Source organism: Rattus rattus, chromosome 18, assembly GCF_011064425.1.
Source record: "Rattus rattus isolate New Zealand chromosome 18, Rrattus_CSIRO_v1, whole genome shotgun sequence".
NCBI lineage: Eukaryota > Metazoa > Chordata > Mammalia > Rodentia > Muridae > Rattus > Rattus rattus.
The window spans coordinates 25,644,924-25,667,088 of record NC_046171.1 but is presented as its reverse complement, the minus strand read 5'-3'; the positions used below and the strand labels follow the sequence as shown (position 1 = coordinate 25,667,088).

At 46.9% G+C, this 22,165-nt stretch overlaps 1 protein-coding gene and 1 non-coding gene across 4 annotated transcripts in view; one reads left to right on the top strand and one right to left on the bottom strand.

The window, feature by feature from the left end:
* The window catches only part of Micu1 (mitochondrial calcium uptake 1), a 150,941-nt gene that overhangs the window by 33,958 nt on the left and 94,818 nt on the right, over nt 1–22,165 (bottom strand). The window lies entirely within an intron of this gene.
* LOC116887723 lies at nt 8,962–9,095 on the top strand. The gene has a single exon (XR_004386237.1). It is a non-coding gene; the product is annotated as a small nucleolar RNA SNORA17 (small nucleolar RNA).

Genomic DNA, 22,165 nt, shown 5'->3' with positions numbered 1-22,165 from the left:
ACAGAGAGTTCCGGGAGTTACACCGAAGGTATTTTGGTGTGGACTGCAGAATGACCAACTGTGTTTGAGGGGAGAATGAATCTGGGGCTCAGTTCCTCACAGATAAAGCAGAACTGCATGTGTGAGATTACCACGATGAAGCTCACTATTCTCAATTACTAATAAGTGCTAAGAACAATAAGACCAAACAGTTAAACCCAGAAGAGACAACTCCCCTTGTCCCCCCTGGTCAGGTATCCTTGAGAGAAGAGGGCCAATCTTAAAACTCTATAAAAATTCACAAAATTTTCTTTTTAGACAGGCTTTCATTCTGTAGACCAGGCTGGCCCCAAATTCATAGAGCTCTGCCTGCCTCTGCCTCCTGAGTGCTGGGATTTCATACATTAATAGTAATAACCACTCTCTAAGATCACCTTTGCTCTTGCTTCTCAGAGAAGACTTAAAAATGATTACACATCTTATCAATTATGCTTATGCCAAAATCAAGTAGTCATGCACTTAGATCTCAAACAAGAGTAATGTAACTTACAAGTTTTCTCAAAAAGTATAGCTGAATGATAGGAAGTCAATAGAGCTCAAGAGAAACATGCAACAAGAGAAAGAAACTCAATTTAAGGATTATCAGAACAGTAAGATTCCATTTAGAAACAGAGACAAGGAAGCTCTCTTGGTCCCAGCTGCAATGTTAATTCTATGTAACATGTAATGTTGAGGTTTGGTCTTTTGCTATGTATTTAATGCTAAATACTGTTCCCCAAGGCCTTGTTGCCCCCAAGGATGAGAGACTTGGCACGTGGACCCGAGTTACACTATGTTATCTTGTCGTCCCCCCCACCCCCAAGTTATCCCTGACTGGTGAATAAAGATGCTGACAGCCTATAAACTGAGCAGAATTGAGATAGGCGGGGCTTGGGGTTCCCAGGCTTGAGGTCTGAGGAGATCCATGAGGGAGGGAGGGGGAGAGAAGGAAGTCGCCATGGGTAGGCGAGTCATGAAAACATGGCCATGAGGGCGGCCAATTGAGGTTTAGAGCTGCCCAGATGGAACATGGCAAATTATAATTCAGGGTTATTAATGGGGAAATAGATTCTAATAGCTTGGAGAGTAGATATATTTGGCCAGCTTTCATGCTGATTAAGGCCTATTATAATAACAAAAGTTGTAAGTCTTTTATTTGGGAGCTGAATGATCAAAGGCAGGGTAGAAGCTGACTGAGATTTTTATCATTTCTACAACAGGTAACATGGTGGCTATAGGCCTAGTGGCCTAGCAGGGGCCAAAAAGACATGAAGATTTCTTTCACAATCCTACATGGCAGGGTTGATCTGTTCTCCTGAGAGGGCATTCACAGATGTCAGATGGTACTGAGTTCACGTCAACAAGCATTTCCCCAAAGTCTTCAAGTTGTCCAGCACTGTGTTAGTCACCGTGAGGCATGGGAAGGAGGAGAGAGTTCTGCTGGAGCCTTAGGGACCCCTGCTAGGCAGATGACACATGTAAGACAGTGATAAAAACAGAAAAAGGCCAAGAGTGGATTCTCCCTAGTCTTGTTTCCTCCCTCACGAGCCGTGTAGTGCACAAGCCACAAGAACGACTACAATAGCAACTCTCTACTGAGCGTGCGTGGCACCCAGGAGGCTCCCCTGGACACTCTTCCACCTAAACCTTTGTCAGGGCTAAGGGGTTTATTGGCTCCGCTTTGCAGCTAAGAACCTGAAGCACATGCACGTGACCGAGCCAGGTCAGCTGACGCAGCCTGTTTGGGTTCACAAAACTCCCACTTCTCCGCAACCTTCTGGGCAGCACCCTGATATTCTGAATAAGCTACAACAGCCGGGGGAGGGGTGGGGGCTGAGAGCCAGGGTTAAGGAAATGCACAGCTTCTGCAAAGGAATCAACATCATCAATACAGGTGAAAACCTCCTTTCCTACTCGGGCCCACAGTCGTTCACATTTGTCACTCTGTCACTTGCACAGAACTGATTAATTTCTGACAAAACCCAAAGTTTTTGGGGATTTGATTTAAGTTTGATTTATGGCTCAATTTGCCATCCTGAAACAAAACAGAGGAACTGATAAAAATTCTGCAAGTGGGCAACTTTCTGCACTGTTTGAAGCGGTTCCAATAGGCTCGGATGCCTGGGCTGGAGTTGGCCATACAGAATTCATTTGCAGGCAGATTCTAAATCAAAGCTGTGAGCCAGCTCCCCGAGCTAGCCTTTAAGGGTCTGGGCATTCGTGCTCCCCTTTCTGGAACTCCCCGTCATGGTGGAACAAGGTGGACTTGAAGTTAAAATGCTTCTTGTTTGTAGACCTGACAGCGGCTGGCTTGCCCAGGGTTCATGAGAACCCTTCAGTTTCCACCCTCCAAAGGCACAAACACACCTCTGTTGTGTTTCAAGGACAGTTTCTAGGGGAGATCCTCAAATAGCAATTTCAATGCTCTAATTAGCATTTTTACTCGTGTTTGAAGACTCGAACTTGGCTTTGGTAACATGTTCCACTATTATCAAGCAATTAGAACCAAAAAGGCTTCAACATCAATATTTGTGCTTTTCTGCAGTCTGGCTGACTTCAAAACTCATGGCTTTTTTAGCTCTATGGTTTCACTTTGGACAGCATCTCTGTGTTTAGCCTACTGGGTCTTCTGAGGCAAAACTACCTACCTACTGAGTTTTTTCATGTGGCCGAGATCAGGGCCTCGCATGCCAGGCAAGTTCATTTCCAAGGTCTTAAATATGGCCGTGGGGGCGGGGTGGGCGGTGGGCGTTTCACATACTTACAAACTGCTAACAGACACAAACATTCTACGTGTTCAACATTTTAAAGTTGAAGACCTACTAAGTGGAGTTTTGAGGACAGAGTTTCAGGTATTTACTAGCTTAAAACGTCAAGGGCCATGGATAGATGTTTCATGGCTGGCGATATCATGGGTACAATTATTTTTTGGTGTAGTCCAACTTGGCCTCAAGCTCATGATCCTGCTGCCTCAGCCCTCTAAGTGAGCCGCACCTGACTCCCATCCTGTACACTGTTAGGGTTTTATTGCCGTGAAGAGACACGATGACCATGGCAACTCTTAAAAAGGAAAACATTTCACTGGGGCAGGCTCACAGGTTCAGAGGTTCATTATCGTCATGGTGGGACATACGGTGGTGTGTAGGCAGACATGGTGCTGGAGAAGGAGCCGAGAGATCTACATCTTGTTCTGCAGGTAGCAACTGTGCACCATACTGGTCATAGCTTGAGCATATATGACCTCAAAGCCCTCCCACACAGTGACGCACTTCCTTCAATAAGGCCACACCTACTCCAACAAGGCTACAATTCCTAATAGTGCTACTCTCTCTCTATGGGCCAAGCATTCAAACCCACGAGTCTATGAGAGTCTTGGCAATCCTTTGGTGTGCCGTTCGAGTGCTGCAGGCATGTGAGTCCTCCAGGTCACTAAGGGCCTCACTAAGAGACACAGGGCATTACAAGATTATCACAGTTTTTCTCGGAGGCAGTCTGAATCGTGGCTTGCACGACTTAGCAAACACGTGCCCCATTTAAACTGAGGCCCCTTAAGTTCCGCTTCAGTGACGATTAAGGAATTCCATTTTACTTAGTCTTGTGACAAAACCTGTGCAGCCCAGCACATCGCTAACCATTTGTGCTGCTTTCCCGTGTTTCAGAGGTGGCTGCAGTCTTTCCCTGTCCCTATGCAGCTGCAGTCACGTTCTCAAATTATACCAGCTATCTCCCCGTTGACCCCCAGGGGGCTGCAAGGCGGCAAGGAAGGGCCAGAAAGAGAAGGCAGCAAAGGCTGGGAGATTTTTCCTGGCTTTCTAAACAGTGCACCTTTCTCCCACCCTGCTCCTCAGTGAGGGAAGGACCAGCCTTTTGGAAGGACAGATAATCTACATTTATCTATATGATGTGGTCTGAGAAGGATGAAAAGCTAGGCAGAGAAGAAAATATGCTTTATTACAAGGACCAAAAAATAAGGTTGGGAAGAGGAGAAGGAGAAAGAAATGAGCGTCTGAAAGTGCGCCATCACTTAGCAAAGGCTTGGACATTACACTCTGGGACGACGACTTCTGCAAATCCCTCCCTTACCGCGTGTTTCAGAAGGACAGAGTTCTTCAGGCTTTCCTGGCTTCTGAATCACACAGAGCCAGGCTGCATGTGATCTCAGGCCACTGAGCTGAACACATCTGTAAATGGGTCAGAATGGCAGGGCCTCTGTGACACTGTTGCTTCTGTCTGGAGTTTCATGAAAAGGAAAAAGGATGACAGGCGTCATTCTCTGTGGGAGCCCTCCTCTTCCGTGATGGATTTTAAAGTCTGAGTTGAAATCTGTTTATGAAATGGATGGGCGTCTCTAATACAAGAGGGTCTCTACTGCTTCACTCAGGGCTGTCTGCTGGCAAGTTGAGAAAGAAGGACTACAATCTGGGATGCAGGCAGCATAGCTTGGTGTTCAGTGAGGGCTGGCAGGATGGTCACATTCGACTCAGACCATGAGATCACAGAGTATTAGCTAAACGGTGAGCCGTCTGGTCTTTTGTGCTGCTGGGTCTTTGTGCATGCTGGGAAATTATTTTATCTTTACGTGGCATGCCTGGCTTACACTAAACTATACTTTTACATTCCAAATCTTAAGAGTTTACACTTTAAAAGACTTACTCGTTTAGCTGGAGCCAGGCGGCAAATACCTTTAATTCCAGCATTCAAGGTGTTGGGCTGAGCTCATGCCTTTAGTCCCAGCACTGGGGAGGCAGACGCAGGCAGCCCTGAGTTGGAGGCCAGCCTGGTTCACAGTGTTCCAGAGCAAATCTGATCTTTTGTAGCTGTTGTGCTTTACCTGGGAAGTGTGGTGTGCTCCTAGAGTCCGCATTGAGACCTGCCCAGTGGACTGTTGTGATCTGACCCCCGCCCCCAGCCTAGCTGTAGGGCATTTTGCCCCATGCTTGCTGACAGCTTTTTCTTATTGTTGCTGTAACATGCGTGCCAGTCACTGAGACAAGAGAAGTGACTTGACTCAGAGCAGGGTCATGCTGACCACATGTTATGTTCTGAATGTTCTGAGGTTTGTTAATCTTAAGAAATCTCACAAAGCTTTACATGGGACCTATCAAGTTAAAGGTCTATATGAACTGTTATGTAAAAAAATGGCTTGAGTCAGAGTTGACCACTGGGGCTACACTGCCTGCACCTGCAAATGAGTTTTTTTGTTCATAAGCTGACAGGAAAAGATGTCTGTTGTCATAGCTCAGATAATTCTGAGCTATGTCCCTGGATTGACCAGCATTAAGGTATGTATTCAATAAACTATTCTTCCTTAACTGAGGCTGGTATTCCTATGGTTTGTGTGGTGACTCTGAACCCGAACAGGATCGAAAGGAAGGAAACTGGGCTGTGTCCCAATCAGCTGACTGAATCATGAGTCCCAATCATTAGGCAGACCAGGGAAGGGGCTGTCAGTACGACAGTCCCATGTGGTACACAGACATACATGCAGGCAAAATAGCCATACATATGGAAATAGGGACAGTGATAGTAATGTAAGATAAAAATGTTTGCCCTTTGTTAAAGGATGGCACACGCTTTGCTCACATGGACCATCTTTAACTTTGTTTGGGTTTGTTTTATGTATTGAAATCTTTATTAAAGCTAGATATATAGATTTTTTTAAAAGAACTGGTTATGCTTAAGAACTCTTTCCTGGTAAGGTAAGAAATCAAATATTCACCTGTAGTTTCTACATTTTCCTTTGTTTGAGACGAAGTCTGACTAACTTGCCCAAACTTTTAATCCTCTTACCTCACACCTGGAGTGCAGGTCTACTAGGCCTTATTCAAGATTTCTGTATTTTAAAGATTTATTTATTTATTTTATGTACAGCATTCTGCCTGCATATGTGACTGCAGGCCAGAAGAGGGCACCAGATCTCATTACAGATGGTTGTGAGCCACCATGTGGTTGCTGAGAATTGAACTCATGACCTCTGGAAGAGCAGTCAGTGCTCTTAACCGCTGAGCCATCTCTCCAGCCCCGATTTCTGTATTTTACACAGAGAAGCATCACCTAAAATATTAAAAGATACCTCATGGCGGAGATTAACGACAATGACAAACTCCCTGACTGAAGGGCGGATCATGTTTTTACACGGCTCTGATGCCGCATTTGGAATCTGAGGTAAGGGGATCCAGACTTTCCTTCCAGGGCAGCTTGGACTACAGAAAAGACCCTGTCCTAAAGAAGAAACAATCCCCCCTACCCCCCACGAAACAAAAACAATGTGGGGGCAGAAAGGCTGGTGATGTGGCTCAGGTGGGAAAGTTGCTGAGCTCAAACGAAGGTTCCCCTCCCCCACCCCATTCAGCTCCATAAATTGAATATGACAGCCCATGTGGGACCTATTCTATTGTCCCAGCACACAGGGAGGTACAGACAGGAGGGTAAAGTGTTAAAGGTTATCCTTGGCTGTGAAACCTAGGTCATTGTGAGCTAAGTAAGATGCTGTCTTAAATGAATTAAAAAAGTAATATAAAAAAGCAGATGAACAGTTATAGCTTTTAAATTTTTGCAGTCTGCTGAGTATTGGAATGTATGGGGATTTTTTTGTTTGTTTTGAGACAGGATATCACTGTGTAGATCTGGCTGGTTTGGAATTCTGAAAACCTGGCTTGCTTCCAACTTACAGAGATCCATCCACCTGCCTCTGCTTCCTGGGACTAGAGGTGTGGCTAGGAATTTTAACTGTCCTTTACCTGTCATATGAGCCTAATTAATGAGGTTGCCTCTTCTGAAGGAAGAGTCCTGGGTGACTCTAGGCCAGTTAGCCTGTCTTCCGTTCAAACGTGCATCAGTGTGGAGTTAGGAAAGATATGTTATCAAAGGAAAGGATGCCTAGGAGAGCCATGGCCTTCAGAGGGAGACTCTGTGACGGCGGGGATTCAGTACGATTTCACCGTAGGTGTAACACTCAGAGCTTCCGTGCTAGATCTGTGACCTACATACGCCAGCCCACAAACGGCATCCTCCAACCGCGCTGGTCTTCCCTCCCCGAGATCCTGATGAATAACCTCATGAAAGTTCTGTACAATGTTCCAACTCTCCAGGGAAGTCAATGTTTCTACATGAAACTGCCGAAGTCTATCGGGGGCTTGTCCTTTAAGATGACTTTCAGCAAGCAGTGGGTGTTATAGGCCATTTCTGCTTGCAGTAACACCAAAGTTCCCTAGCTCTGCATTCTCTATTCCTGTGAGATCTGAGAGGGCCAATGTTACGCAGAGTTCAAGGACACTTTCCTTTTCATGTTGAGATCACAAGAGTTTTGGAAATAGAAAGACTGCTGGGGGGAACAAAACCCAGAAACAGCAATGCTCCAATTTCAGGAGGTAAGAACCAAGGACTAACGGTAGCAGGAGGCAGACTGCCCGAGACTGATGCCGGTGCTCTTTCCCCGGAGTCCATCTTTCTGTAGAGAGAGCTTTGGGATCAAGCCAGGGTGAAAATACAGCAGCTTCATCCTAGCGTATGGCACATCAGTTTAATAAGTGAGCTAGAGACCTGGCCTGTTCCTTACTTGGCATTCAATACTGTGTGTGTGTGTGTGTGTGTGTGTGTGTGTGTGTGTGTGTGTGTGTGTGTGTGTTTTGAGACATGGTTTCTCTGTGTATCCCTGGCTGTCCTGGTACTAATTCAGTAGACCAGGCTGGCTTTTAACTCACAGAGGTCCACCTGCCTCTGCCTCTCAAGTGCTGGGGCCACCATCACCCAGTATGGTTGTGGGATTTTTTTTGTTGTTGTTATTGCTTAATTATAATTTCAATTTAATGTGCATTGGTGTTTTGTCTGCATGTATGTCTGCGTGAGGGTGTCAGATCCTCTGGAACTTAATTTGTAGACAGGTGTGAGTTGCCATGTGGGTGCTGGGAATCCTGGTCCTCTGGAAGAAAGTCAGTGCTCTTAACTGCTGAGCCATCTCTCCAGCCCAATGCAGGAATTAGGAAGTAGTAATGGTAGTCAAAATACAGAATTTACATTGGGCTTGGTTATTCATAATCCCAGTGGCTGAGACAAAGACAATTCTGGGTGTGCTGGTGCATGGCTGAGAACCAGGCACTCAGGAGGCTGAGGAAGGAGGACGGAGAGCTGGAGATAAGCTCAGTCTTCATGGTAAGACCCTGTCCCAGTAGAGAGAAAGAAAACCAGCAAAGGAAAATATGGAAGAGAAATACAATTATTACCCAACCTCTATCCCCCTAAGGACAAATACCTTTAAGAAGCAGCCTTGGGGAAAAGACACAAAGATTTCTTACTAATAAAGGGAGAAACTGTGTAAGTCAGAATACATAAGCCACCCCGTGCAGACGAGATGTACACACTTTCAGTGGGTTCCAGCATGCCGGGGATTAGCCCATCTCACTGACACACAGAGCAAACTCCCCAGCTATGCTGCCCATATGCCCGGCGATTTCTCAAAACAACGAGATAGAAATGTAAAAGCCATCGGCTGCAGCCGGGAGAACCCAATCACCTTTATTCTCTCTGTTCCAAAGGAGGTGTTCATCAGTTGTGACAGGACTTGGAATAACTTGTGACTCTGGGGGAAGGCTTATTTTATGCTAAGGACGTGGGTAATTTTTCTTGTTGCCATTTTTCCTGTCTGGGGTTGCCCCTGCCTCATCTACTTGTACAAACCTGTCCTTCCCTGAACCTTATGGCTCTACTAATGACCCCAAACACAGTCAGCTTCCCAGACTTTTCTGAGCTCTTACAACAGGTAAGGCCTACCTACCGGGTGTGTCCAAGTCGTAGCCTACAGGCTACTAGTGACCTGGGGTAGCTAGGAATGCAACCCAACACAAAACTGTCAGCTTACTGAGAATAGGAGGTATTTTTGTACTTTTTTCATAACTTGCTTGTGTGGTTCCTAAGTGTGCATTCCGTAGATAACAATGTGTCACAACTGCACCTAGGGGCATTGCAGGTGTGGCTGCTATGCCACATGTGTGTCAGTAGGTGGCAGAGGAGAGAGGCTATGTTTACACTCAGTGTTCACACTGACCTGTGAACATCTGAAAGAGTAGCAGCTGAACACGGCCTGAAAACAAAAACAAAAACCCAAAACAATGTGTGTCAGTGTCAAGATGTTGGACATGCTGGCTGGTACAACAGAGGAGTACACTCTGCACTATATTAGGCTCTATGTGTCCATGGTGCCTGTATCACTCATTATACAAATTCTTTTATGTTTGTGGGGTGTGTGTGAGCGCATGGGCATGCACACAGGCTCATACATGCGTACGGGAGTCAGAGGATAATCTTGGGTGGTGGTCCTGTCTTGTTTTCCACAGGGTCTCTTGTTCTCTGCTCCTGGGCTCTGGTCCATGTGCTTCCGTAGCAAGCACTTTACCTATTAAGCCATCTCTCAGCCCAGTATCTCGTGCTCGGTTATATACAGTGCTGGGCCACACAGCACGTGCTTATTAAATAATTTGGGTTGAATGAGTCTCTGACTCATTTGTCACCAAATGGGCACGGACGATACCCTTTGCAGTAGAGACTGCAGCAGGCCTAAGGGGAGATGGCACATCTTCTTTAGATTTCCCACGGATCCCTAAGGGTCAGGCGAGAACCTTGAAGTAGCACCTAAAGCTTCAAGGAGACGCCTAGGAATGGGCTCTGCTGGCTAGGAAGGACAGCTTGCTTCTGCAGGGTCAGTTCACATACGACAAGACCGGAAGAAACAATACAAACAGCCAAGTACTGCGACAAGCTCGTGGGAGGTCGTGGGCGGAATGGCAGTTCTATGCAAGCCAAAACAATTTGTACTGAGATCTGGAAGCCGGCTGGAGTGATACATTAGGCAGGACTGGCAGGTACATTTGTTCATTAAAAGTGAGAACCAAAGAATCCATCAGCAAAGTCCTGTGCTTTCTGCCACTTGCTATTAGAAAACCACTGCGTCATCGAGTTTATGAAATCCACGCAGGATAGACGGGAAATCATCAGCATAGCACTGTACCCCATTAGGGAGGTAGGAATGGTTTGATCAAAACACAGAAGGACCCTGTCTGTAACTTAGAAATCTGAGTCTCAGGACTTGCCCTCTCATTTAGCCTCTGGACCTGGTACCCCTGGAAAACACTTTCATGCAGCCCCATATTCTCTTTGGCTGTGTGGGAGGACCAGGCTACCCCTCCTGCATCCATTTCAAAAGTATTGCTTGTCTGTCTGTCATGGAAGTGAATCCGATAGAACATGGCAGCAAGAAAATCCTCTCGGCAGTCGGAGGGACTCTAATTTTTCCTCCCTTGGACAAATACCAACTATGCACCTGTAGGCAAGGTGTTTAACCCGTTCAAGCCTTGGTTACTTCATTTATAACATGGGTAAAATGATAATATCTTTCTCTTGGGATTGCCACAAAAGTTAAGTTAGATAATACATGTAAAATTACCTCCATTGTTTTTTTCTCAAATTTTAATTTACTACTTTTAATTAATTTACTCAATTAACTTTTGAGATTGGATCTCACTAAGATGGTCTGAATCCTTTTGTTTTATATTGCTGGGAACTAAACCCAGGGCCTTCTAGCTCATGAGGCAAGCATTTTATCACTGAGCTGTGATTACAGACTCCTTGAGATAGTCTTTTATATTTTAAGAATTATTGTTCTGGGACTTATGCGTGAGCGTGAGGTGCACGCGTGTGTGTGTGCAGGAGAAGGCACTTGATGCCTGGAGCTGGAGCTATAGGTGGTTGTGAGTCACCTGCTATGGGTGCTGGGACCTGAACGCAGGTCCTGTGCGAGAGCCGTGCACGTTTAACTGCCGAGCCACAGTGGGAACACAGCCCAAGAATGGAGTTCAAAGAGAATTTCGAGTGCTTAGAAACTGCAAGAAAACAAGAGTCTGGTGACCGCGGTTTCTTTGAAACGCCTAACTGTTTATGGCAGATGTTTTCATGCTCCTCCTAAGTGTAGTTACCGGTGTGGCTCTGTGGGAGAACACAAGAGGCTTGTCCTGTGGCTGTACCATTATTCACATGATTCTTCTTAACACTCAGAGAAAAAAATGCCTGGTGCTCTGAGTAAAGTTGGCTATTGCATGAGCTCCTAGTTTACCTCATTTTTAGGCCCTGGTCTCCCAGGTTCATACTGCCAACTATAGCAGTAAACATGCCACACCGCCGTGCCGCCGCCGCCGCCACCACCACCACCACCATCGCCACCACCACCATCGCCACCACCACCATCGCCGCCACCACCACCACAAGCACCACCAAACTATGTTTGCTGTGAGTGCTTCCACAGCCCAGAAGAGGGCGTTAGATCCCTCAGAGCTGTTGTTCTGGGTGGTTGTGGGTTGCCTGACTTGGAAGCTGGGAAGATAAGGCTCTTAACTGTGGGGCCATAGCCCAGTCCCACATTCTAGTATTTCTGAAACCAGTAGACTGCCTAAGACTGTTACTGACCAGAGGGCACCTATACAGTTGCTGTCTCCTGCAGAAACAAGTCAAAGTTTGCAGAATGGGTGCCAATAGTTTAGAAGAATATCCCAGATAACTATGGAATTTTCTCTTCAAACTGTGATGGCTTAGGACAACAGATGTGGGAAGGCAGAGTGGACGATTCAGAACAAAACAGTCAGAGGTGCTGGCTCTCCAAGGAGGGGGAGTTCATTTACTTGCATTTCCCTCTGTGTCTGCACAAGAACACCATGTATCAGAAGTCTAGGACTGGGCTGGAGAGATGGCTCAGTGGTTAAGAGCACTGACTGCTCTTCCAGAGGTCCTGAGTTCAATTCCCAGCAACCACATGGTGGCTCACAACCATCTGTAATGAGAGCTGATGCCCTCTTCTGGTGTGTCTGAAGACAGCTACAGTGTATTCACATAAATAAAAATTCATTTAAAAATGTTAAAAAAAAAAAAAAAGAAGTCTAGGACTTGGCGAGTACTGTAAGCTTGACCTTTACTGACGGGGAAAGATGCTGGCATGGTGAAAAGACTTGTCGTGGCAAGCTCAGCAGCGTTCGCCTTTCTTTCTCAGTGAGAAGATGATGGTGCACCCTGAAGTGTGGTAGTAACCAGCCTGGCACACACAGAGCTCAGTGAGCATTAGCCACTGTGCATACCAGAATTAGCAACAGGTCTGGGGTCAGAAGCTGGTTTCCTTCAGCCACATTTGAAAACAAGATCTGGTTCTTACTTCTGCTGTCTATCTGTGTGAATGTGTGCTGTGTGTGTGTTTATATGTGACCACAGAGGCCAGAAGAGGGCACCTGATCCCCCAGAGCTACCGGGGATTGTGAGCTACCTGATGTGGGGGCCATGAACTGAACTAAGGTCCTGTAGAACAGCAGCAGCACGCATTCTTAATCACTGAGCCATCTGTCCAGCCTCCCTACAACTACAGAGAAATGTGTCATCTTCTATGAAGGTAACAAATGCGGCCCCATCCTTGGCTGAGGAGCTGCGGTAGCTGATGACGGCTGGCTGCTGGTGGAGGGCGAGTTACTTTTCTTTGGTGGTCACTGGTAAGATGCCCGTGCTTCAGTAAATTATCCATGTGCATGCTCACACAGGCTACCCTGGTCAGCATGCTCACATAGACTACCCTGGTCAGCATGCTCACATAGACTACCCTGGTCAGCATGCTCACACAGGCTACCCTGGCAGCATGCTCACACAGGCTACCCTGGTCAGCATGCTCACACAGGCTACCCTGGTCAGCATGCTCACACAGGCTACCCTGGTCAGCATGCTCACACAGGCTACCCTGGTCATCATGCTCACATAGGCTACCCTAGTCAGCATGCTCACACAGGCTACCCTGGTCATCATGCTCACATAGGCTACCCTAGTCAAGCTCAGTGGCTCACAAAGGAATAAATGGCAGGAATGAAAGAGGGGGTGTGCTGGAAAGAAGGGGTCCAGAGGGACTAGAAGGGGACGGAGGATGAAGAGGGTGTGGATGACTATGATTCAAACACCTTATGCAAATGTGTGAAATGACCAAAGGGTAAATTTAGAAAGGGAACATAGCAAAGCTGATTGAGAAAGGAAGGTAACAATTGCCTCTTTCCCATGCCCACATGAATTTCTTGCATGTAGGAGACAGTATGAACTATGCTTGGGATTAAAGGCTGAACCATAAACTCATTTTCTGAAAGCTAGGCTTTGGTATGGAAGCTGGGGCTGTAAGGATAATCCATAAGCCCCACATTTACTCCAAGTGGGGCCCAAATTAATGGGCTGCAGGGCAATGATGATTAATTCCCCCTATTTGCTCTCTCATTTGTGCTTCATGGTACTCGCTCTTTGACAGAGGCAGGACAGCAGGGCCTCCACTTACCGCGGAGTCTACGCACTTACTAAGACACAGTTTGCACATTTTTGGGGGAGTTCTAAATCATTCACATGAGGTTCATCACTGGCTTGACTACAGCTATGGCAAAAGCTGCAAAGCTTTACCACGCAGTAATCGAGGCCATGAGGTGGTGCAAGTCTCTGTGCTCCCACCGGGAAAGGGGAGAGCAGAGTGGGACCTCTTCTCAGGGAACCGAGTCAGGCTGCTTCTCTGCACCCAGCGGCAGTGGCATCACGGAAACGGCTTGGCTGAAGCTTTCTTTCTGCAGGGACAGTTTCATAGAACCAAGACTCAAAGAAGATCAATCGAGGAGACGGAGAAATGGTGGTATTCAAGGACCTGCCATGATAGTGACTTGGCCTCCACAAAGGGTCAGCTGGGAGGCAGAAGTCTGCTACACTAGAGCTGTTGACCTGTTCTGGCTGTCTGATTTTACACATGCAAGTGGAGCTAAAGATTAATTTGTGTAGTCTGAATCTCTTCCTCCCCTGAAACAGTACCTCACTTGGAAAACCCTGGTTAAATTCATAACATGACTTGTTCTTTGGGTTTCAGAGCGCAAGTCTCAGCTGGTCTAATTTTTTGAATGAATGATTCCCCACCCCCATTTTTAAAGACCCATTTTTTTTTTTCTTTGGTTCTTTTTTTCGGAGCTGGGGACCGAACCCAGGGCCTTGCGCTTCCTAGGTAAGCGCTCTACCACTGAGCTAAATCCCCAGCCCCCGACCCATTTATTTTTAATTATGTGTATGTGTCCATGTGTGGGTATGTACATGTGAGGGCAGTGCCCATGAAGCCAAAGGACACAGATCTTTTTGTAGCTGGAGTTGTAGGTGGTTTTGAGCTGCCAATGAAGGTGGTGGGCATTGAACTCGCGTTCTCTGAGACAAGAGCAATGAGTAATCTTAACCATGAGCCACTGCTCCAACTCCCCCATCCTTCGCCTGATCCCTTCTTTAACTGGCTTGATCTCTGTCTCTTGTTTTGGTGGCAGTAAACAATGGAACCCAGGACCCTGTGCACAATTACACGCTCCTCCTGAGCTATGCTGATTGGTTGGCTAAATCCTATCATTCTCCCCTCTGGTACACAAGAGGTTCTCTGCATAGTCCTTGGCTGTCCTGGAACTCACTATGTAGACCAGGCTGGCCTCAAATTCACAGAGATCTGCCTGCCTCTTCCTCCTGAGTGCTGGGGTTGAAGGCAGCATGCCACCATACTAGGCTAATCCTATCGTTCTTAGTTCTCGACAGCCAGAAAGCCATTACGTAGGCCGTGGGCCCATTCTCATTAGCTGTTATGGAAAAGTTAATATTTTCAGTATAGTCAAGTCCTGTTGGAAACGTTTTAGAACAGGAATGGACAGTTAGAAAGGAAAGCACGGTACACAGAAGCTAGAACTGGGACTGAGTTGGCTGAGAACAGACCGGAGTGTGTGCCTAAGAAACATGCGTTCTTGAAGCTTTCGTCTATGAAGGAGAAGAGACAGCCAACAGGACAGGTAAGAAAAAGGCACAGACAGCATCCAGAGGACCGGAACATCATCAGTATCAGGAAGAAAGGTGTGGTCCCTCAGGCCTGAGATCCCAGTACAAAAGAAGCTGAGGCAGGAGGATCTTTAGTTGAATAGCTTGGGCTGTGTACTGAGACCCTGTCTCATGAGATACCCCTAGAAGAAGAAAGAAGGAAGGAAGGAAGAAGGAAGGAAGGAGTAGGAGGAGGAAGAGGATGAGGAGAGCAGCAGTATTACTCTGAGAATAGGAAGACAATTTAATCTTTTTATCTTCCTTTATTTTTGAGACAGGGTCTTCTGTGGCCCAGGGTGCTCACTGAAGCACTTCTGCCTGACCTTCAGGTCACATTGCTGCTCACCGGAACCAAGGCTTCCCGCAAGTCAGACAGGTGCTCTACCCACTGGGCTACATCCTCAGTCGCCATTGACTCCTTTATGATGACAGTTGTGAAAAGAGCCAGAAAAAAAAACAAAAACAAAAACAAAACCATGGAGGATCTCTGTCTGTCTCTGTCTGTCTGTGGCAGTCCTCTAATTCGCCCTAGTTCAGCCCACTCACTGGCTAGTCAAGCTCTTCACAAGACCAAGGAAAAGCTGGTAAGGTAGGTCGGTCATGTGAGAAGTCCCCAGCCAATGAAGTCTTTTAACTCTTATTTTTGTCTGCTGGGCCCTTGAAAGTCTTTGAAGGTTGTGTATGGTCCACAGAGGTTTGTGATCGCAGAGGCCCCTTCCCACAAAACCTTCCAGGCTTTGAGGTGATTATTTTTAGTTTTTCTAGTTGCTTTAAAAAAAGCTTCTTTTTTGGGGGGGTAAACATGCTTAAAAAACAAAACAAAACAAGCTGGTCTCAGCAAAAAAGAAATTCTGAACCCCAGGAGAGGAAGGTGGCCCAGAGATGGGAAAGGCTGCGGGTGGGGGAAGGAGAGAAACTGGGCTCGGGATCCTATGAGGCCAGCAGTCCTGGTTTCTGTCAGCCTCTTCCCCATGTGCTCCTCGGGTCTGCACAGAAGATGGACAGCAGGGGGCTACCCTGGGGCTATGGCTTTTATTGCTCTAGCACAACTGCCAGAAGGGGCCAGCTGTCCCTCTTCCCAGTGTGGAGAAAGTCTGGTCAGTTCTTCCAATGAGGAAGGCAAGGAGGGGAGGGCAGAGGAATCTTTGTCAACAGCTGAGGGGGAACCGAGGAGATGCTAGAAAGGGAGCGTACATGTACATGTGTCTGTCCAGCACCTGTGGGTGTGTCCATCCAGCATTAGGCCCTGATCCACATCTGAGGAGATGCTCCTTAACACTGTCCCCAGAGCACACGTTTACCTTCACGTCAGCTGTGCCAGGCACCAAGGGCGAGTCTAAGACTTTCTCAAAGGTTTGAGAGCAATGAAAGGCAAGAGTGGATGGGGAGACCAGGCAGTTGAAGGGGACCACGTGGAACTGGTGAAGCTGAGAGCAGACAGAGCTGGAAGTGCGACGGTAGGCATGGGTGGACTGAAGGTACCGACTCCTTTCTGCTTCGCTAGCATTTCTCAGAGTGTGACTCTGACAGCCTGACAGATAGACGGACTGCCTCATATTCTTACTGTTAACTCTAGGCCTTTACTAAAGGATCATCAGGTATTCTGTATTTGTTTTCCTCAAAGGTTTTCCTTTTGCTGGTTCTAGAAGTGTATGGAATAACACTTCCTTCGATCCTAAGGTCTTTCAGGGGTCTTATTGGATTGGACACCGCTGCTATGTCAATATGAACGGCCATTTCACAGTAACTAGGGCAGTGGTGACTCTGGAAGCCACGCCCTCGATCTCCGGGAGCTCTCTGCCCTCTGGCGCTCACCAGGGATCTGGTCTGCAGAGCTCCTGAGACACAAAGGGTGGAGACCATAGCCATTCCATGGCTCCTGCCTTCCGCTCTGGCTGTCAGACAGCTGGAAGGCAGTAATGGGCCTTGTCACCTCAGGGGCCTGTGTTACCTGAGGAGACTGGCACTGTTTTGTAGTTGGAGGCAGAAAGGATGCTAATGAGTGCGTTCCACCAGGACCTGCAGACTAAATACACTAAAACCATGTCACCGTGGTAACCAGAGGACAAGCTGCTTGGTTTCCATCATGTACTTACCAGCTAATGATGGCACTCGGAGACAGTTCAAGTGTTTAAAGCTATTGGTACCCAGGGTTGAGCACACACTATCACAGCTCAGCAGGAGCCATGCTGCTTTCAGCTGTGGCCCTGACTCCAGTAACAGATGGGCCTGGGGACCCCAAGCCAGGGACGGCAGTGAGCCTCTTTGGAAGGTGTAGCAGGGACTCGAAGGCTATTTCCCATTATTCCAGACTAAACTTGGGTTTATTATGCTGAGTGGGCTCCCGGGCCCAGCTGCCAGTACATATGTAAAATCTGGTTAGCTTTGGCCAGTTAATGACTGCATATTCAGATAAATGGCCGCCACCCTCGCCTCATGAAGCAATTCCATGGTTTATTATTTCCCCAACAGAAACTGAATGTAAACCACGCTCACGTCACACCTGTGGTTACACGCAGGAGGAGGAAAATCAAAGAGATGGCTCCCTTAGGTATCCTAACTGTCAAGACTGTAAAGCTGTTAATCAGAAGTGAGCTACGCTGGCGAGCCAGATCCGTGTATACCATGAGATTCTCTCAGACAAACGCAAAGATAATCTTGGAGAGAGAGAAAAGAAAGGCGGAAGCCACTCGTGTGATCTTTGAAATAAGTAGAGGCTGAGATCAGTAGCGGACAAGAAAAGCTGCAGGATTACTCCAAACTCAAATTTTAAAATCCAGTCTTGATGTCAGACACACCGTGACAAAATCTATGTTCGTGTACACCAACAGGAATTCCTGACTTGGTTCCAACTTCTTGGGTAGGTATCCCAGACATTTAGGGCTTCCATTAGATGACTAGCTAGAAATTATACAAGAGTATAACCAAATAGCTAACTTCTAACTTAAAAACTGACGTTCACTAGGCCAAAGAAATAATTCAGACACCCAAGGCTATCACTAAATCATACATTATATTGATTTTTTTGGTCACATTTTTTAACTTTTTGTATCACATTCCACATATTACCAGAGTATAATTCCTTAAACATGGAGTTAAAAAGGGATCTATGGGTTTAAAGTACATTATCAAGGTGTCAAGGTAGAATTTCCCAAACTGGCTACAAAATAAAAACCCTACACTTGTAATCTTGGTATATTCCTCAAATTGGCAGAACAAATTATCAGTATGAAAGTGTCTGCATACTATATTGCTTTGACTGTGAAGTGATGTTTGTTTGCAATGCCCAAAGCGAGTGCTGTAAATGGCGGCCACAAACCACGGTGTGTAGCACAACAGGGGCTTCCTTAGTCTCTACATCTCTGTTCCTAGCAGCAGTGGGGAGACTCAGTACAGAGATTTAGGGGCAGTATCTTAATGGATACAAAAGGCTGGAGGGAGACCTTGTTCTTGAAGAAGGGCAGGGCCTGGAGCATAAGCACGTGGGCAGTCTGGATCACATGCATGCACAGCTGGGCTTTTCCCAGCGCAGGCAAGGGATCAATGCACAGTGCTTAGCTCCTACAGGGTAGCATCTGTCCTGCTGGAGTGAAGGAATGAAGGAACTCACCTCTCTACTCACTACAGTCAAAGTGAATGAGACATGGGGGAGGACTTCCGAGATCCTGAACATCTAAGATAAAATCACCAGGAAAGAAGACCCTCCTGGGAAGAGCAGGGGTGGGGCCAACTGCACATGCTAACGGAACTGTCTGGTCTTGGCTCAGCCTTCCTAAGGCCAACCTTGTACCCTGGGAAGGTGGTAAAAAATTAAAGATGGCATCCAACATTCTGCTTCTAATACTCCTAAGCTTGGGCAGTCCTCTCCTGCAAAGGACCAGGGTCAGTCAAAGACCCGTGAGAGGCTGATGTCACATCCTGAGACTCCATAAAGTGGTCCTTAGAAAGGGAACCGAAGCCTTCCCCCTTCAGCTGTGTGAGTGACCTTGTGGGGGGAGCCTGGGGCTCAGTCAAGCCTCAGCTAGACCGCCTCTGGATCCCCGTTCCTTGAAGATTCTGTGATATATTTGCTGTTTTAGGCAGGGAGAACAATCGATTTTTATCTTCTGGCACAATGAACTCAATATAGCTCATTAATTTCCCAGCTGATATATGCTGCAAGTCACTGACTTTGGATTAATTAGGGTAATTTCTCATCCAATAACAGTTAACTAATATGCAGTCTCAGAGCTTTGGCTTTGGAGGTAAGGTGTTAGAAGCCATTTCAGTTCCTGTGTGGGAAACGGGTGTAAGCAGGGCCATTTATTTACTAGTGGTGACACCAGAGGCAGAGCTGGTGTCCCAGCAACACTGACGTTGCCTTGGACAATAACAGGTGTTAAAGTAATAGAATACATTCACTTTTCATGTGTGTGTGCAGGTATACATGTATGCATGTGCATACGGAGGCCCAGGACAACCTTGGGTGACTTGACTCAGGAGGAGCCACCTACCTTGCTTTTTGAGGCCTCTTACTGGCCTGGAGCTTGCCAAGTAGACTAGGTTGGCTGGGTAGTGTGCTCCAAGGGTCTGCCTGGCTCCCTCTTCCTAGTTACAGCATGTGTTCACCATGCCTGGCATCTTTACTTGGGTTGGAGGGGGGTGGGGCATCAAACCTAGGTCCTCAGGGTTATGAGGTCCCTTTCCTGACTGACCCATCTCACCTGTCTTATATTAGCCAATTCACTATGACCAGCATTTTGAGTATGAAAGTCAGAAGGTGAATGGGAACACAGACATCATAGCCACCTCCCTACAGGTTAAAATAATTCTACTATACCAGTGGGACCCTTCAAGCATAGCCCTTTGCTCTCCCACCAGCACTGCCAGGGTGGTACCGGGAATTCTACTCAACGTCTCATTCATACTAGTCAAGTGCTCTCTACCACTGAGCTATGTTCTCAACCCTCTCTGCCAATGTTAAAAGCGCAGGAAATCCATTAAAGCAATTTCAATCTCTGCACTGAAGGTAGAAGAAGATATATTAATATTCTGAGCAATTTTGTGTCAATAATTTTATACGATGCCCAGTAAAGAGGAAGTGGCGATCGCGATCCTGTACCTATGGAAACTACATCACTTTCCACTGTGCTTTATTTTAATAAAATGTATTTAAATCTATGGGGTTTTGTCTGTCTGTCTGTCTGTCTGTCTGTCTGTCTGTGGATCATGTGCAAACCTATGGAGGCAGGAAGTGTGTGAGAACCTCAGAGGCTCGAGTTACAGACCTTGTGAGCCACCAGTGGGAGCTGGGAATTGAACCTGGGTCCTCTGGAAGAGCAGCCAGTGCTCTTATTCAGCGAGCTATTTTCCCATCCTCTACTTCTTTATTTTAGAGATAGGATCTCACTGTGTTGCTCAGGCTGCCTTCAACTCCTGGGCTCACAAAATTTGCACTCAGCCTCCGGGATAGCTGGAGTACAGGGGCACACGCTGCTCCTTAGTCTCTAATACCACGCATCACAAGTATCTGCATGGAAATCTGGAAACATTATAGCTCACTGATTGGCAATGAATTCCATATACTCATTTACTCTTTAGATGAATATACTGAAAATCGCTGACAATGCATTATATCGAGGTTTATTTCTGGCATCTCATAAATGTGAACAGGAGTTGGAGCTGAGAGCTGTCATCCTCTGGAGAAGTCAAGCGAAGGAAAGGAGAGGCTCAACATTGTGCCTCTGTCTCCCATGCCAAAGCCTCCACTTCTACCCAGAACCATAGAATTCTGGAGTAAAAAAAATCTTAGCAATCATCTAGGACATTAAAAAATGATATTAACATAATGACTGCCAAGTGGTTGTCTTTCAAAATTTAAAGGCTGCAAAGCTCCAACGACTAGGAACGGACAGGAATGCTGGGAAGTCCAGGCCACCAGTCCTTCCCCTATTTCTGCTTTTTGTAGTGGGAGACGTGCATCACGCACTAGCAGCTACGGCAGGCATTCTGTGGAGCAGAGAGAAGTCAGCTCCTGGCTGACACGGAAATGGCTATGAGAGGATGAATGAACAGGCGGACTTCAGGGACAGTGGAGTGGTGGCTGGACAGACTTCAGGGACAGTGGAGTGCGGCTGGACAGACTTCAGGGACAGTGGAGTGCGGCTGGACAGACTTCGGGGACAGTGGAGTGGCGGCTGGACAGACTTCAGGGACAGTGGAGTGGCGGCTGGACAGACTTCAGGGACAGTGGAGTGGCGGCTGACACCGTGTTAGGAGCTTCCACGCCTGCCTCAAAGCCAGCATTACTTCGATTCTGTACACCAAATCAAGGCTCTGGTCTTACTCAGGGTTCCCAGTGCTGTGAGAAAGCACCATGACTAGAAGCAACTCTGGGAGGAAGGGGTTCATTTTACTTCACAGTGTAATATCACAATCCACAATCAGGGAAGTCAGGGCAGGAACCCAAACAGGGCAGAAACCTGGACCAGGCACGGATGCAGAGGCCGTGGAGGAGTGCTGCCTACTGGCTTGCTCAGTCTGCCTTCTTATGGCTCCCAGGACTACATGAGCTCCCCCACATCCCCTAGTCATTAAGCAAGAAGATGCACTGTAGGTCGATCTGATGGGGGCATTGTCTCAATTAAGGTTCCTCTTCCCAAATTAGCCTAGCCTGTGCCAAGTTGACATAAAACTAGCTAGCACAGCTTCCGAGGTCCTAGAGGCAAAGACAAAATTTAAACCTATCAAAAATACAAAAATCACTAATGTAAGTCAGTTACGTTAATAGATCATTCTATTTGTATTCAAACACTTATCTTGTGCCTATTCTATGCTAAACATGGCCTAGGGAATAAGAAGGTGAACAAGTCAGGCAGTCTGCTGCCTGATGAATTAGTGGACAGGGAGTGGGGGAGACCAGTTTTAAATAGGTGGTGCATGCCTGTCCTAGGCGCTTAGGAGACCAGCGCATGAGCACCACAAGTTTAAGAAGAGCTTGGGCTGCACAGTGATACCTGGTCTCACTGCACAGTGATGCTGGGGTTACAGAGTTGGCTCAGTGGTTAGGAGAACCTGTTGTTCTTCCCAGAGATCTGGGTTCAATTCCCAGCACCTACAGGATAGCTCGCAAATGTCTGTAAGCTCCAGGGCATCTGATATCGTCTTCTGGCCCCTGAAGGCACTAGGCATGTGTTCAATGCATGTACATATACACAGGTAAAACCCCCATACACAAAGTAAGATAAAGCAAAACCACTCTCACGATATTCATGGGCCTCACACTTCACAT